Source organism: Chenopodium album, chromosome 24 (assembly GCF_948465745.1).
Source record: "Chenopodium album chromosome 24, dcCheAlbu1.1, whole genome shotgun sequence".
Taxonomy (NCBI): domain Eukaryota; kingdom Viridiplantae; phylum Streptophyta; class Magnoliopsida; order Caryophyllales; family Amaranthaceae; genus Chenopodium; species Chenopodium album.
This window is the reverse complement of record NC_137857.1, coordinates 14,397,965-14,414,622: the sequence shown is the minus strand read 5'-3', so window position 1 is coordinate 14,414,622 and position 16,658 is coordinate 14,397,965.

The window sequence follows — 16,658 nt, the reverse complement described above, 5'->3', positions numbered from 1 at the left end:
AATATCTGAGCTTGGAATCCAAGCAGATCCCCACCTAATTTTCCGCACTATTTACCTTTTAAGTTACTAACTTGATCGTTGGAGGCAGAGCTCCACCCATTCGGAGTCTCCGTTATTTTTGCAGGTACAGATCCAGTCGGACTAGTCTTCGAGCTGTAACTCTCCCGAGGGACAAAAACAACCAAAACATTTGGCGCCGTATGTGGGGAGAGTACCTCAAAGATGGTTCAAGAGTTTGTACCACTTCCTGATCCTACTACTCTGCAACCGGTTATCCAACCGGGTAACCAAGATAATCTTCAACCGATTAATCAACCGGGTAATTCTAGAATTCCTCAAGTGTCTTCTCAGCCTCAGTCGGAGGTCTTTACTGAGGAGGATGATGATGATGGTGACGATGTGGAGACCTATGTAGCCAAGGATGGCTCCTTCATTTCCAAGTATAGAAGTTCCAAGGACCAACTGGAACGCAATGTAGACCACGCGAGTTCGAGCAGGCGGCCCCCTGGGCAGCCTAAAGGGGAAACTCGGAAGGCCAGAGGAGAAGCTCTAATCACCCGGGATGAGCTCATGAAATTCATGAACTCCTTCAAGGGTGAAATCAAGGAGATGATCAACAAAAACAAGGCTGGCTCTAGCAAGGGTCAGCCGGCTGAAAAGACTCCCCCTACCGGGAGGAAAAATCCAGTCAAGGACAGGCAGCCAACTCCCCATCCCAAGGAGAAGGAGGAGGTAGCCTCAAAACTTGACTAGAGCAAGATTCTGTTGCCCAAGAGGCAGCCCCGGCAAGAACAGCCGGAGGCCAGCAAAAAATCTGTCTCTGACGCTCGACACATCATTGAGCGAAGGAGACACCAGCAGCTGTCTGAGTCAGCCTCTACTTCAAGCTTTTCGGACAGCTTGAAAGAAACTTCTGCAAGGCACTCGCTGTCCTTGCATGAGAGTCGGTCTTAGTCGGACAGGCGGCAAGACCGTCAACATCGAACCTCAACTGATGATAGGGCCTATGCCATACGCACCCCAGGCGCAGTATGGGCAATATTGCCTCCAATTCATGCAGCCACCCCCATTCGAAGGTCAGGCGGCATACAACAACGTCCAGCCTTTGGACTGGCAGCTTCGGCTGCTGAAGCTTGGTGAACAACCCTCTGCGTTTGCTAAGAACATAACCGAGGCGGCCCAGCCGAAAGTTAAGAATGTGTTGGTAGGTACTTATGATGGTACCTTCAACCCACAAGACCACCTGATGGCATACACCAACCTCATGTGCTTGCAGGGTTGGGACGATGCCACCTGGTGCTGATGTTTTCCGGCTACATTGAAGGGCATCGCCCAACAATGGTTTGGAAACTTGCTAGCCGGTTCTATTGACTGCTTCAAGAAGTTAGCCTTCTTGTTTGCCACCAACTTATCAATGAACATCCCTGCTAAGAAAACAAGTTTAGACTTGAGCACCATTAAGCAGGGTGAGAGAGAAGGGCTATGCTCATATGTCATGCAGTTCCACCTGGTCATAATTTAGATTCAGGAACCGTCTAACGAGGTAGCATTTATAGACTTCTTCAAGGGTCTGAGAGACGAGTCAAACTTCAAGTTCGACCTTGTCAGAAAAAGGGACATTTACGCTGCAGGCGGCCCTGAGGGAGGCGGAAAGCTATATTCAAGCAACCGACCTCTGCACGCCTGGCAGCCAGTCGGACTCCAAAAAGTCCGACAAATAAAAAGAGAGCCGGTCAGCTCAGCCGGCGAAGAAAAAAGAATACAGCAAGAAGAGAAAAGAAGTCTGGGCGGTCAGTGATTATAAGCAGCCGTCCTAGAAAAAGAAAAAAGAGTTTAAACTGTACGTTCCCCGGTACGAGTTTAACAAAGACTGCTACTCCATCCTCATGAAGACTCTCCCAAAGACGGTGCCAAATGTTTTGGGTGTTTTTGTCCCTCGGGAGAGTTATAGTTCGAAGACTGGTCCGGTGCAGCCTGTACCTGTAAAACAAACGGAGACTTCGGGTGGTGGGAGCTTCGCCTCCAATGATCAAGTTAGTAACTTGAAGGGAGAGAAAAAGGTGCGGAAATTTTGGTGGGTATCTGCTCGAATTCCAAGCTCAGATGTCTCTATCAAAGAGTCAGTGTGTAATAAATGGTAAAAACGTGCCCTCTAGAAGAGGGGAATCTCCCTATTAATAGGGTCCTCGGGATTTGTGCCCCTAATTAGGTCAGTGAACCCTAATCATTGGTGGGCTGCGCCGCATTGCGGCTTTCTCGGGATTTGGGCCTGAAGGCCGCCTTTTCTCTCATGTTTCTGGAGTACGTGCCACGTGTCATGCAGGGATAGGTCCACTTTGGGCCATCCTAGGGCTGACACGTGTCATAATCTGGTTGGACCACGTGGCGGGGTAAAATAACCCTAGACAATAACCATTCATCAAACCATCAAAATCAAACCAAAACAATGAAGAATAATCTCCAACAACATCCAACTCATGAATTTCTCAATCATAAAATAGTAGCATGAACACCCTAGTATGAAATCAACATACTTAAGCAAAGACATTGAGATCAAATAAAACCAAGGTAAACATGCATAATCATCATAACAACATGTTCTACTATCAACAACCAATCACTTGCAACAAGTAAATCCAAGGAACCACATGAATCAATCAAGTTATTACTAACAATTTCAAGAATACCACAATTCATACTTAAACATGTAAAACATGGTAAAACTATGAGAAATTGAAGAAATAAACTTGCAAAAGCTAGGAAAACCATACCACAATTGATTGGAAGCAAGTAGAAACCCAAAAACACCAAAGCACTCAAACCCTAAAAATTGGGGGAAAATGGAAAGATGGGATTTTTGTATGGGATTTTTTTGGTGGAGATTGTAGAAATTGAGTAGAGGATGAAAAATAAATGAGAAAAAGTGAAGATTGGAGTGATTTTGATGGAGATTTGAGGTTGTAAGAGTGATTGCTATGGAGGTTTAGAGTGAGAAGGAGGAGAATAGAGAGAGTGAGTTGCGAAAATGGGAAGCTAAGCTCGTGAAAACAGCAGCAAGAAAAGAAGCACATTCGTTTTTTTTTAAACTGGAGCATGGTTCGGTCGAACCTGATGTTTACACAAATTTCGAGCCTAAATAAATAAAAAGACGGGAAATAAAGTAACAAATGAATTTTATATTAATATGGGAATTTTGGGTACAATATCTGTATAACAGTTTATAATAAAATAAACTAAGTCCTCTGATTCTGTTCCGCAGCTTGACGATGACACGTGTGTGACACCTGTAGGGTGACGTTTGATGACGTCGACTTGAGTTTGAATGCAGGGTGACGTTTGATGACGTCAACATGTATTCGAGAGGTTTTGTTTGAATACACCTGAACGAGGGCTTATGAAGCTTAAACCCATTCAAATGTGTTTGAGTGTATCTGAACAAGTCGGCACGAATTTGATGTGCTTATTGACTCACTTCAGAGAGAAATCCTTTTGAGTTTTATGAGCTCTTGGAATAATGATTTCTGGATCTTTTCAACTGATGGAGGAATGGTGTATTTATAGGAGATGAAAACCCCGTAAGTGGACTTAGTAGGTTTGGGCCTGACCCATTTTATGACTTAAAAGTCTTTTAACCTGGTCCAATTTGATTTATTTTATAACCCGAATTGTATTTGATTAATTCGGATTACTTGTTTGGGTGGGCCAAAAATAATTAAAGTGGATCATTAAAATGATTTAACCCAAATTAATTTATTTAATTTAATGTATGACACTTATAAAATTTTCGTGTCTACAAATTGCCCCCTCGAGACTGTGTCACATACACGATTTGAAGTGTTTGGCGTGACAAGGTCTCGACTCTTTTGCTTGACTTGGGAGTCATTAGTACTTTTTTTTTTTTTTTTTTTTTTATTTTTTTTTTTGTTAAGTACTAGGTTTGGTTTATGGGAATTCTTGAACCCCAAGGTAAGACTCCCAGTTGTATTAGGTTTTGATATCCTAAGAGATAATTATCAGCCGAAACCTATAAAAATAAGGAATTCGACCCCTCTATATTTCTTCATCACGGTGGACATACTTCTGATTGAACAAGATAACTGATTTCCCCTGCAACCGCTGTTATTTGTTCTTCTTGAACTTGCAGCTGCAACGGTAAACATCACCTCACTTGAACTTCCTTTGCCGAGTCAATTCATGCTAATATTATTTCATCATTACTCAATTATTGCAACTTTCGAACTTGATTGTAGTCTTTAAGAAATCTTCATTGACATTCTCGTAATTGAATATCAATTGAATCTGGAGTATTGTTTCCGCGAAAGGAATTCGATAATTTAGAGTGTTGTTGCAGCAGACCCTCGTGAACAAAAATAGGTTATTAATACCTAACTTCTCCCTTTTTTTTTATAATCTTAATCATATTAAGAATTTAAGACATTGCCCATTTGATCTCTTTGCTTTGTCAATTTGCAGCCTTTAATTGGAGTCAATTTTGTATTCGTTAAATCCCCAATTTTGATTGCCATAGTGTATATTAGCAGAGTTGATAATTTGTGTGTTACAACACATCAACCGTCAATAATAATAGGTAATTAATACCTAACTTTGCTTTTCTTGTTTTAATTAATCAACTCCCATCAATACGGGTCAGACATGAATGATACACCGTTATTTTGCAGCTATATAGGGTAACAATTTGGAGCTTTCTGACTTTGCATTAATTGGATTTTCAAGAAACCAAACACACTCACGTCAGTAAGTTTGCTTTCTTTTATTTCTTGATTGCAACTTTATCTCCTATTTTGAGTTTGTGGCGCTGTCGAAGATCTAAATAGTAGTCATTAACTCATTAAAATATGCTGCGCCACTTTGTATATTATGATTAGCAATCTTGACTTGTATACTAATTATACTCTGTCACTAACTATTAGACGCCCTGTTGTGTAGCAATTGTCATTCAATATTTCAGAGTACTCGAATGATCAATGTTTATTTTGTGCTACTTTATTTCATGATTTGTATGATGTTGCATGTACATATCATACACAATTTTTATTTTCCATGTATGTGTATATGCATATGTATTTGTTCTTTGTAGCATTGTGTGCATATGACAGATTTGCAAGGTAGCTATATGTTACCGCCCATGTCGCGATGGGTCAGGACCCTTTGTTATGAACCCATCGAAGATGTCAAAGCATGTATGCTAGCCGTTATGAACTTGACATCTTGAGACTGGCCGGATAACTTGAAGATTTGAAGTCGCCCTTGTCGCGATGAGTCAGGACTCTTTGTTATGAACTCATCGGAGACGTCAAGTCATGTATGCTAGTCGTTATGCTCTTGACGTCTTTAAGACAGGTCTGATATTTAGAAGACTTGAGTCGCCCATATCGCGATGGGTCAGGACCCTTTGTTATGAACCCATCGGAGTTGTCAAGGCATGTATGCTAGCCGTTATGAACTTGACACCTTAAGACTGGCCTACTCAAGATTCCAATAAGAGATTGACTTTATGACATATTCATCATACATGTGCCATGTCTAACACTCTAATGATTTTTTTTTTTTTTTTAGTCTTTGATCATGGACAAGGTGCACATAGTGGAATTCAATGAAGGTTCCCGATCCTATCTTGCTCTTGTCGACCAAGAGAATGACAGCCCTAAGACTGGCACGCGTTTACAAATTCGACGATCATTGCGACGACCTAACGGCATGCAAACAAATATTTGTAAACAAAATTTCCGCAGTGACATGTCTGTTGAGATTGCCAATGTCTCCGACACCACAAAGGTTTACAAGCTCCAGGACACCCTTCAAAGTAGACCTGCAACAGACAACTTACTTCCCCTGTTAGGTCGTTTCATTATTGAAAGGTCTGTGCGATGGGGATCCGCTGTTCTAAAGATGTATGGCGAATCATGCTTCATTCCAGGCTATCGAGAGTGGACTGAGGACGTTTTGTGTCGTTCGAAGGAACATCTAGAATCTGCATCCATTTACAACGCTGTCTATGCCTCGCTCTACTCTTATGACAAAAGTTCGCATATCATGCGAGCATTCTGTGAGAGCTGGTGCCCTACCACAAACACACTTCATACGTTGGCAGGAGAGTTGTCCATCTCATTGTGGGATTTGCATAAACTTGGTGGCTTACCCATTTGTGGGGAAATTTATGATGAGACTATCCCACACTATGCGACCTTAACGGCAACAAATGGGGACAACAAACGGTACATTTCAAAGGCTTGTGAGCATTTGTTTGTTGCTTACCATTGCCTCTACAAAGAATCGGGTTCGAGGGAAGTTTCAGCCAAAGAATGGATCAAATTTTGGTATCAGAAGAAAATTCGCTATGACGCACCTCCAAAGAGGACGAGATATCTCTCAACTCCTCCACAATCTACACATGACCCTGACAGAACGTTATCTGATGTACCTGCGTCGTGGACAAATGATGAGTTATCCATGTTTGAGCGTTTAGGCCTTCCCAGCAACAATAGAAGGGGAACGTTATTTGATGTACCTGCGTCGTGTACAAATGCACATAACCAACGTTGTCTTGTTGGTTATGTGCATTTGTACTTCCGCAGTGTGATAGTAGATCGATAAGACCCGCAACGTTTGAGATCGCAACCTTGATGGCTTGTGGTAAACCGTTCAGCTTGGCAGTACCTGTACTTGGGAGCATTTATCACGGTCTAAACAACATTTCGAGGTCTCTCAAACCTTCTTATTCGGGTTCATTCTTCCCTGCTCATTACTTGTACAGTTGGATCGCACACTATTTTGGAACTCATCACAATCTGGACCTAGCTCTCCCAGGCCCTTTAATGACTGTATTCTCGAGTTCTCAAAGTTCTAAGCATTTTAAGGATAAAGAAGCACGAGATCTGATACATGAAGGGTTCACGGCAAAGGCTGGGTGTACCGTGCCGAACAAGAACAAGAAAATCGCTTTGTTTGATGATGGGAAGCTTGGGATTCCTCAATTTGGCTACCTCATCTCCCTTCGCTCTAGCTACATTCCTGTACGCTCTGGTGACAAATTTTTCATAGAGCCCTACAATCCTCATCGATTTGGAAGACAATTTGGGTTTTGTCAAGATGTTCCCGGTATGCTTACGCGTGCCGTGGATGATCGTCAGTCTGTAGGCTATTATGAAGCTCTTCGGTATTGGGACTTGATTTTGTTTTGTGGCAGTTAATCCCGGGTGTTGACTCCTTGCCTTTCGTTGAATTGGCGTGACCTTGTAACTCTGGATTTTCGGCTTTGGTGGTCTAGAATGAGAGTTAATGACCTTAGGGACAAGATCGACATCCTTTGCTCAAGTACTGAAGCTGATCCCAACAAGTCTAGGAAGAGCCAGGAACATGCTAGTCACACAAGTGCTTCTCGATCGAAGCCCAATGCTGGTGGTAAAAGGAGTCATGAGCCTTTGTCCAAGCAAGGCAACTCCAAATCGGTGACCGCTAGAGATGTCAGCCAAGGAGGGAGCTCTAGTGACAGAGAATTTGACGTCGACTACAAGCATAAACGTAGGAGTAAGAGGCGATCAGACGTTGATGAAGAGAACATCGTTTTAATAAACGATGCAGACTCTTATGGCGATCTTCGAGATTTCCCTATCATTCCCACTGACATACCACTTGTAAGTATTCTACACCCTTTTATTTTTTAATTTATTTATTTATTTATTGGTTTTTTTGTTTTTTTTTTTTTGTTTTTTTTTGAATGATCAAAACTGAAAGTGTTGCTGCTGACTTCTTAGGGGTTGAGGCTATTTTACCTGTACCGAGACCAACTGCTGGCAAGGGGAAGGGAATAAGGATTGCCGCGAACAAAGTTCGTGACAATTCTCCCAGTTTACCAAGGAAGGAAATGAAGGAATTATGTCTTCGATAAGTGCAATTACTAGATATATCAAGGATCACTATTATAGAGATAATAAGTTCGTTCTTTTGGGGCGTCATCCTCTGTTGCTAGACTATGAGAGATGATCTTTGGACTAGTCAAATAGTCCAAAGCCCTTTAGAATGGATCCTATATTGGTCACACACAAGGGTATTGGGTTAAGCAAGTAAGAGGCCCATTAATGGGCCTCATGAGCAATTAACTAATCATGAATTGGATTGGGCTAGCATAGTTGGATTGGATATAGGTTTTAGGCTTTTGACATGGGCTCTTATTTAGAGATGAGATCTATAAATAAGATCCATGCCTAGGGTTTGTAGTAAGGAGTCATAATTCACACACAGTGAATTTTGACATCAAGGCAACCAATCCCAAAACCCTAATCCTCTCCTAAATCACGGCTCCCTTTCCTCCCCTTTGGACTCACGGCCGGCCACCCCTTGGTGGCGCGTGTGGTGGTTATCGTGGTGGTTCTTGGTTAGTATGTCTCTCCTCTCCGTAGAAGGTCAATTGAAGGGTTCAATTGCGACTAACTAGCATTAGTGGAGGTCTTAATCTATGCCCGTGGACCAAGTAGAGGAATCACGCTTGAGGTTCTTTATCTCCCCTTGTTCTTGCTTGATCGCACGTGGAATCACGCTTCAAAGGTAAAATTATTTGTTCTTTATGTGTTATGCATTAGATCCTTGGATTAGGTACTGTATGAATATGATTCATGTTTATTTCCGCTGCGTAGTACCTATAATTCCCTACAGTGGTATCAGTTAGCCTATTGCATTTACGCATATTGCCAATAATTCTTTGATAATCCACAATTTTAATTCAATTAGGAGGGAGAATATTTAATTATGGGTCAATTATTATATTAAATGTGAGTCAACTCTTGGAATTGATTAAATGTGATTTAATAATGCTCAAAATAGCCATGAAGAGATCCGAATTTTGCCCTAGTTTATTCGAATTTTTCGAACCCTAACCCTAATTTTTCGAAAATTTCGAACCTAATTAGCCCTAAAATCTGATTTTGTGCTTGATTTTGTTCGATTTCGTTTGTTTAATGATTCATGAATTTAATCTAGTTGACTTTATGTATAAATTGTGAATTTTGCATGATCAATGATTTGATTTAAAAGTTAAATTAAATTGGAAATTGTTTTCATGAAGAACCCTAGATTTTAAAATTAGATTGTGAATTTAATTTTAAATTGCATGAATTAGCATAAAAGTTATGTTTTAATTTATCATGGACCACATGAATTTTATTTAACAAAAGTTGTTGATTAAAATTGAATAAAAAAAATAAAAAAAGGAAGGATTTAAGGTACGGCAGCCGCGGCTGGGTGGCGCTGCCACAGTCGGGCTGGGCAGGGTGCTCGGACAGCAGGAGCAGCGACAGCAGTGCCGCACAAGTGTTGCGTGTGCTACTGCTGCCCTTGCGTCGCTGCTGTGCAGCGTACACCGCAAGGTGTACGACCACCGTGGCTGGCTTCAGCTGGCCACACCACGGTGGCTGGCGCACGTTTTTCAAAAAAAAAAAAATCTGTTTTTTGAAAATTTATTTCAAGATAATTATGAATTATTTTGGGATAAAATCAGTTTTATTTTGGATAAGTTAAAATATTTTGAAAATATGATCTTTTATTTTAAAAGATAAAATTGGTTTTATTTGGATAAAATCTTTTATTTTAGGATAAAATCAAATATTCAAAAGTTGTTATATTTGATATTATCCATATTTTAGTTGTTAAATTGGTAATTATCCATAATTAAAGTGGTTAATTTTGGATAAGATTTGTTAGGATATTCTGAGCATATTCCAAACGGATAATAATTGATTTAAATAATGTGATTATACCATAATTATTTTTGGATATAATTGATTTAAAATTTTGTGATTGGCTAGTAATTAGGATAGAATTTCCTAACTTTGTTAGGATAATCTTTGAGGATAAATATGATTTATCTTTTAAGATTAAAATAAGATTTGATTCTATCTCATGACTAATTTAAAATATACGATATTTTATTGATAATCATGAATAATATATGATATTATCTCATTACATTAATTAAAATATGAGATATTTAGATGCCATGTTTCCTTAATTGTGAACATTCGATGTTGTAGTTTAGGAAAGCATGATGAGTGATTTATTATGTGGCAATTTTATAATATATGATGTTGTTTATTGCTATATAATGACTAGTATGACCCAGTAGATTGCTAAATACGATCTGCGCATCGTGATGTATTTTTGTAATCTTAGTACGGTCTACGAACCGATAAAGTATTTTGTAATTTTATTTTATTTCATTTAAGTAGTAGATAGAATAGAGTAGAATTACAGGTTGCAGTTAATCCAAGAAGCCCATGAAGTGAAGGCCCAAAGGAGCAAGGTGGATGCGATCCATGATGATTCAAGTGGGAGCATTTACTTTATTAGTTTTCTTAGGATTAGGGGCCATGCTATGTCTTGTTTATGCATTCAGTATTTTATGCATGTTAGATTTTATTGATATTTTGTGATGATGCGCTAGAGTTCACTATTTAATCACAACATAATAAATCTAGGTCCCGGTAATATTGAGGCAGCTTTTCCAATTAAAAACCCGATGAAACCTTTGACATTTATGATGGGTCATGCCAAAGCTGGGCATCATATTTTTCATTGGGGAGTGGGGGTAGGACAAATTCTACACTTTTAATTGGTTATACTCAACAAGGTTACCTAAAGATAAAGTTTAGAACCTTGAAGCTAGGGTAATAATTAAACATGTGATGGTTAATTATTCAACCAAGAATTACAAAGAGTTGTAATCAGTAAAGAGTTTACTCACCTTGAAAATGTAATGGTTGATGGCAGGGCCAAAGTCCGGTCAATTATTGCACGAATAAAGGATCTTGGAATCATTTTATTCAATAGGGATCATTTAAAATTGAATAAATGCTTTAAAGTTATCAATTTAATTCGCTTATGGTACTTTAAATTTAATAAATATAATTGAATTTTGCGTTTACTTATAAGTAACATGTCGTTCTAATTTTATTATTATATATAATCTCCTCGATTGAAAATAAAGTTGAGAAACGTTCTCAAAAAGTTTAAAAGATGATCCATAAACCTATATTCCAATTTTGCTAAGATTATTCTAAAAGGCAAGTTTTAGAAATCCATGTCACATGTCTAAGGTTGGTTTTATTCAAAATGTTTGAGTAAAATGCCAACACATACATCTTCATTTTGAAAAGTGTTTCAAGGGATATAATGAGATGGGAGGTACAAACCCTCTTAAAGACAAATATAAAAATCCAATAAAATCTCTTATCCTCAATATGATTGAATATAAGAAAGTGATTGGAAATATCTATGATCAAAAGTTGATCAAATGACAGTATTCTTCATCTACTTTATATAGAGTTTAATACTTTATTAAAACTCAAATATGAAAAATGATAGAATAGACTTAGCAAAATCATGAAAAATGCTTAAAGTAGTTGAGCAAGGTGTCATTTTGAACCTAAGAGAAATGTTCTAAGTGGCTCAAATGGGAAAGGTTTAGGAATATATGAGGATTGCATTAAGAAGTTATAGGCCAAGAATTGCAAACAAGTTGCTACTTCTCAAACCTAGAACTACTTATCTACTAAAAGTTGTTATGAACAACAAATGTTTCAAATTAAGTGGACCAATTCCAATTGATTAGATACTACCTCATATAGTTGGAAGGTATAAGAATGGAAATGTTCCAATTTAAGAATTATATTATAGAAATTGATTTAGCATATTGCTACTTCTTGGACATATGATGTCTTGTTTAGATCACTCATTGCACAATGTGATTGAACTAAAGGAAGAAGTTATTGCTAAAGGAGAAATAAATATACAAGTTTAGAAGCAAATGTTGCTACTTCACAAGTAGTATCTACAAGTTTGGAAGCAAAAGTTGCAACTTTACAAGTAAAACCAGTATTTCACCACTAATAATTGGCTAGAATTGAATAAATGTTATTCATTCTTGCCATTATCAAAACACCATTCAATGTTAGTAATGACTAAGCATCGAAGATTCAAAAACGTGGAATAAATGTTATTCTATGCTTCTTTGAGTCATAATGTGTTTTGAATTTCTAAATAGGTTTAAAATTCTATATGATAGAAATAATTAAACAATTTCTATATATAAATTGTCTCTAATATGTCAATTAATTCAAATGAAAATTGCATGCGGAAGATCTAAAGGGATGGACTTTCAATATCATTCGATTATGAATCCATTGATATATGTAATTATCATTCAAATTTGAAATTTTGACAAAGTCACCATTTAGAGAAATGATGATGTGAACTCAAGGTCGAATACATATCGATGTAAGAAAACCAAAGGTTCAACGGCTAGAGACGGACAACGAAACTTCATTTGTGATACGATCACTACTTATGCTTAGTTGAAGTATGGAAGTGAAGATTTTGAAAAGTTCAAGATGTTCAGTATGAAGTTCACTATCAACTTGACAAGAAAATGATTACATTACAATATGATTGTAATTGTGAAAATTTAAGTCAAGACATGTACTTGGCAACACATTCAAATTATTGCGATATGATCGTAATAGTGTAAATTTAAGCCAAAACCTTGATAAACATCCAAGAGTTATAAAATCGTTTTACAACAAACTTTGAAAGAAAACCTTGTGAAGTGTTTATAAAGGGAGCTATCAACCTATATGAGATATACTTTGATAATGGATGCAAATTACCTATCTTCTAACCATTGTTCAAGGGATATACTTTTAAGATAAGCTACAAAACTAAACAAAAATTACATAGGTCAAATCAGAATGTAGCAAAGGCTTTAATGTGATTACCTATCTTCTAACCATTGTTCAAGGGAAAAGTTCTTATGAAGTCTTTATACAAAGCAAGGAATAAAACATGTATTAAACCGTTTGATGCACGTTCGATTCCTATATAGAGCACGGGGTACTACTGCACAACCATACTTAGCACAAAATGTTTGTTGCTCAAGTAAGTTCCCTTATGGAAATTGTTCCAAAAGGTCAAGTGGGAGTAGTATAAAACTCGAAAGAGTTTGAGAAAAGCAACAAACAAACGTGGTTCAAACCATGATTGGTTCACCCTATGCTAAATATGCCTCCTCAAAAGGCAAGTGGGAGTATAAGAATCTCGAAAAGTTCGAGAACCTTGAAAGAGTTCAAGAAAAGTAATTTCGAAAATCTCGAAGAAATTTGAGAAGTTATCGAATAAAAGCAACAATATGAGCATGATTCACCTCATGTTACAAATGACAACGCGTGGTCTCATTAAGTATAATGGGATTAATAACCATGTGTCGAAGGTAGTACATTCCAAGTGCAAATCCTCTATTGTCGTTTCTCATTGAAAACTGAACAAAGTTGTTGTATGAATTTCAATTGTTGCATAAAAACCCACAATGATGACTAACATATGTAAAACTTAGCCAAAGAAATATGATTTCATATTGACTAAGAGTTCTAAAATATTCATTTTGGAACATGATGATTATGCAAGTAATAAGGATGATTTGACAAGTTATAACTCCAAGTGGTTAAAACCAGGAAATCTGCAATAGATTCTAAGTCTGTAAGCAAGTGTATGACACTTGAATAATTTGCCTAAATTGGGTGAAACCCATTGTAAGCAAAGCAGACAAGAAAGAAAAATGTTTTCTAACTAAAGCAAAGACTTGTTAAGGATTCAACAAATTCTTAGTATGACTAGGACTACGATGAAACCTTTACATTAGTCATGTTGCAAAGATCTATTGAAGATATTTAGTGATTTCTACCTTACAAGATTTGGTAGATGGATTTCAAAACACTTTCTTGAAATTGTTCATGAAATAAGATTTGTATATGATACAATCAAAAGTTGAAGATCCAATAATCCTAGGGATGCATAAAAGATCCATATTGGATTGAAGTTAGCATCAGGGAGTTAATGTTCTTAATTTTATGAGTTAATCAAATCGTTTGATGTTCTTGTAAAATGAAGAAAAGGTCTTGTATGTACAAGATGTTTAGTGGGAGCTATGAAGTCTTCTTGGCCTAGTACAAAGAGCAATTAATGAAGGATCAAGTAATGGCTATTGCATTTTGTATGAAAACCTTGAAGAAGAAGATGAGTACATTTGGGATTCAAGATCTATATAGATAGGTCTCGAAGGATGTTTGAGTTTTGGTTCAGAAGCTTATATTGATAAGATTCTTATAAGGTTCAACATTATATTGAAAAGAGTTTCAATCCCATGTGACATGGCACATTGCTTAATGATTCAATACCTTGAGAAAGGTTGATGAAATTAAGACTTTGAGTGATGATCCTTATGCAATTCGCAAAGGATGCATCATGCATGCCATGGACTATACTCGTCTATTTGATTCACGTGTTTTAAAGAACAAGTGATGATAGATTTCAATCAAAATCCAATGTAACGTTGGAATACAAATTAGAAATTCCTAAGTTCATTCCTTGTGAAAGGGCGAAGGAAAATTCTTAGTGTATGGAGATGAAAATGATTATAAGATTTAGAAATTGCAAAATTCATGTTTATGAGAATGTCTCATGAACTCTACTTACTGAACCCCTTCCATGACCAAGGTATGAGAGTCATACTAAGGTTTTTGGATTGAAGCAAGTTATGTAATTTTAGTTGTGTATGTTTTGAGAAAGCATATTACAAAAGTAAATACATTAGCTTGCAAAATTATGTTTATCAATTGAAACAAAGTTTCAATCTTATTTAATTGTGGTTTAAATATTAAATAAAATGTCCAAAATAATTATGAATTGATGGGCTCACTAGGTTGATGACCTTTTGAATGAAACCCCACAGGTGAACAAAATTCATACATTATTTAAGTTCCTAGTTCGGAATCATTAAAGTGGACATAAATGATTTCAATTTGGACTAGCATGTTAAGATTGATTGGATAGCGCAGTTTCATGGGCTATAGGAGCGTAGTGATGCTCGGTTAATTACATGGATATGCATGAATGATGCATGATCGAACTATAGACCTACTTTGAAGTTCAAGAATAGAGCTTCTGGATATATTAGTGGATTCCTTTGACATGAGTGGAACATCGATCTCATTCAATGGATGATATAACTGTGGTACATTCAAACGTCTGCCCGTAACTGGAGATTATAAAGGGTGTTTCTTGGTTATTTCAGAAGTTGAGTGAGAGCTTTGGTTGCCACGAGATTGGATAGAGTCTTCCTATTTATTTAGGAATGTGTCATGTTTTGGCCTCTTGAAGAGGGAGAATTCAGAAAATGCATGGCCGTGCTCAAATGTGTTACATAGTAACCATTTGTTTTGTAATTCTAACTCAGATTTCAAGAAATGATTTGTAGATTAATATTGATTACATAAGATGCAATCATATTATCAAATCGACACAAAATGACTTAAGGAATTTGAATATTGCGCACTTGTCTCAGACAAGTGGGAGATTGAAGGAATTATGTCTTTGATAAGTGCAATTACTAGATATATCAAGGATCACTATTATGGAGATAATAAGTTCGTTCTTTTGGGGCGTCATCCTCTGTTGCTAGACTATGAGAGATGATCTTTGGACTAGTCAAATAGTCCAAAGCCCTTTAGAATGGATCCTATATTGGTCACACACAAGGGTATTGGGTTAAGCAAGTAAGAGGCCCATTAATGGGCCTCATGAGCAATTAACTAATCATGAATTGGATTGGGCTAGCATAGTTGGATTGGATATAGGTTTTGGGCTTTTGACATGGGCTCTTATTTAGAGATGAGATCTATAAATAAGATCCATGCCTAGGGTTTGTAGTAAGGAGTCATAATTCACACACAGTGAATTTTGACATCAAGGCAACCAATCCCAAAACCCTAATCCTCTCCTAAATCACGGCTCCCTTTCCTCCCCTTTGGACTCACGGCCGGCCACCCCTTGGTGGCGCGTGTGGTGGTTATCGTGGTGGTTCTTGGTTAGTATGTCTCTCCTCTCCGTAGAAGGTCAATTGAAGGGTTCAATTGCGACTAACTAGCATTAGTGGAGGTCTTAATCTATGCCCGTGGACCAAGTAGAGGAATCACGCTTGAGGTTCTTTATCTCCCCTTGTTCTTGCTCGATCGCACGTGGAATCACGCTTCAAAGGTACAATTATTTGTTCTTTATGTGTTATGCATTAGATCCTTGGATTAGGTACTGTATGAATATGATTCATGTTTATTTCCGCTGCGTAGTACCTATAATTCCCTACAGGAAATACAGTCACCCACTCAAAGCCTAAAGTCAGTAGATGGTCCTCATTCTCTTAAGCTTGCCTCCAAGGCTTTATAGGTTCAACAGCCAATTGCCGATGACCGTACAACTGCATCTCAGCATGTTTGCGTTCCCACTATGTCTGCAAACACATTTCGACCAGGCCCCTTTTCTTGTACTATTTTTGCAGATGCAATAAAACAGATAGGCGCTCAGTATTTAGCAATGTTGCAAGTGTCGCCTTATTCGGAGATACCCAAAAGGTTTGAAGAGGCTTCCATGGTGTATCGAGGTATACAAAACCTCAAGGGTGACCCAACTCCGCTGAAGCGTAAGGTTGAGTCTTATGTTTGTTCAGTCAAATCCTACCTCGCTTTGGAGGAGGCTGCAGCGAAACGACAAAGATATGAGCAGGTGAAAAGAGACATACTTGCTCAATTTGAGGTTCTCAA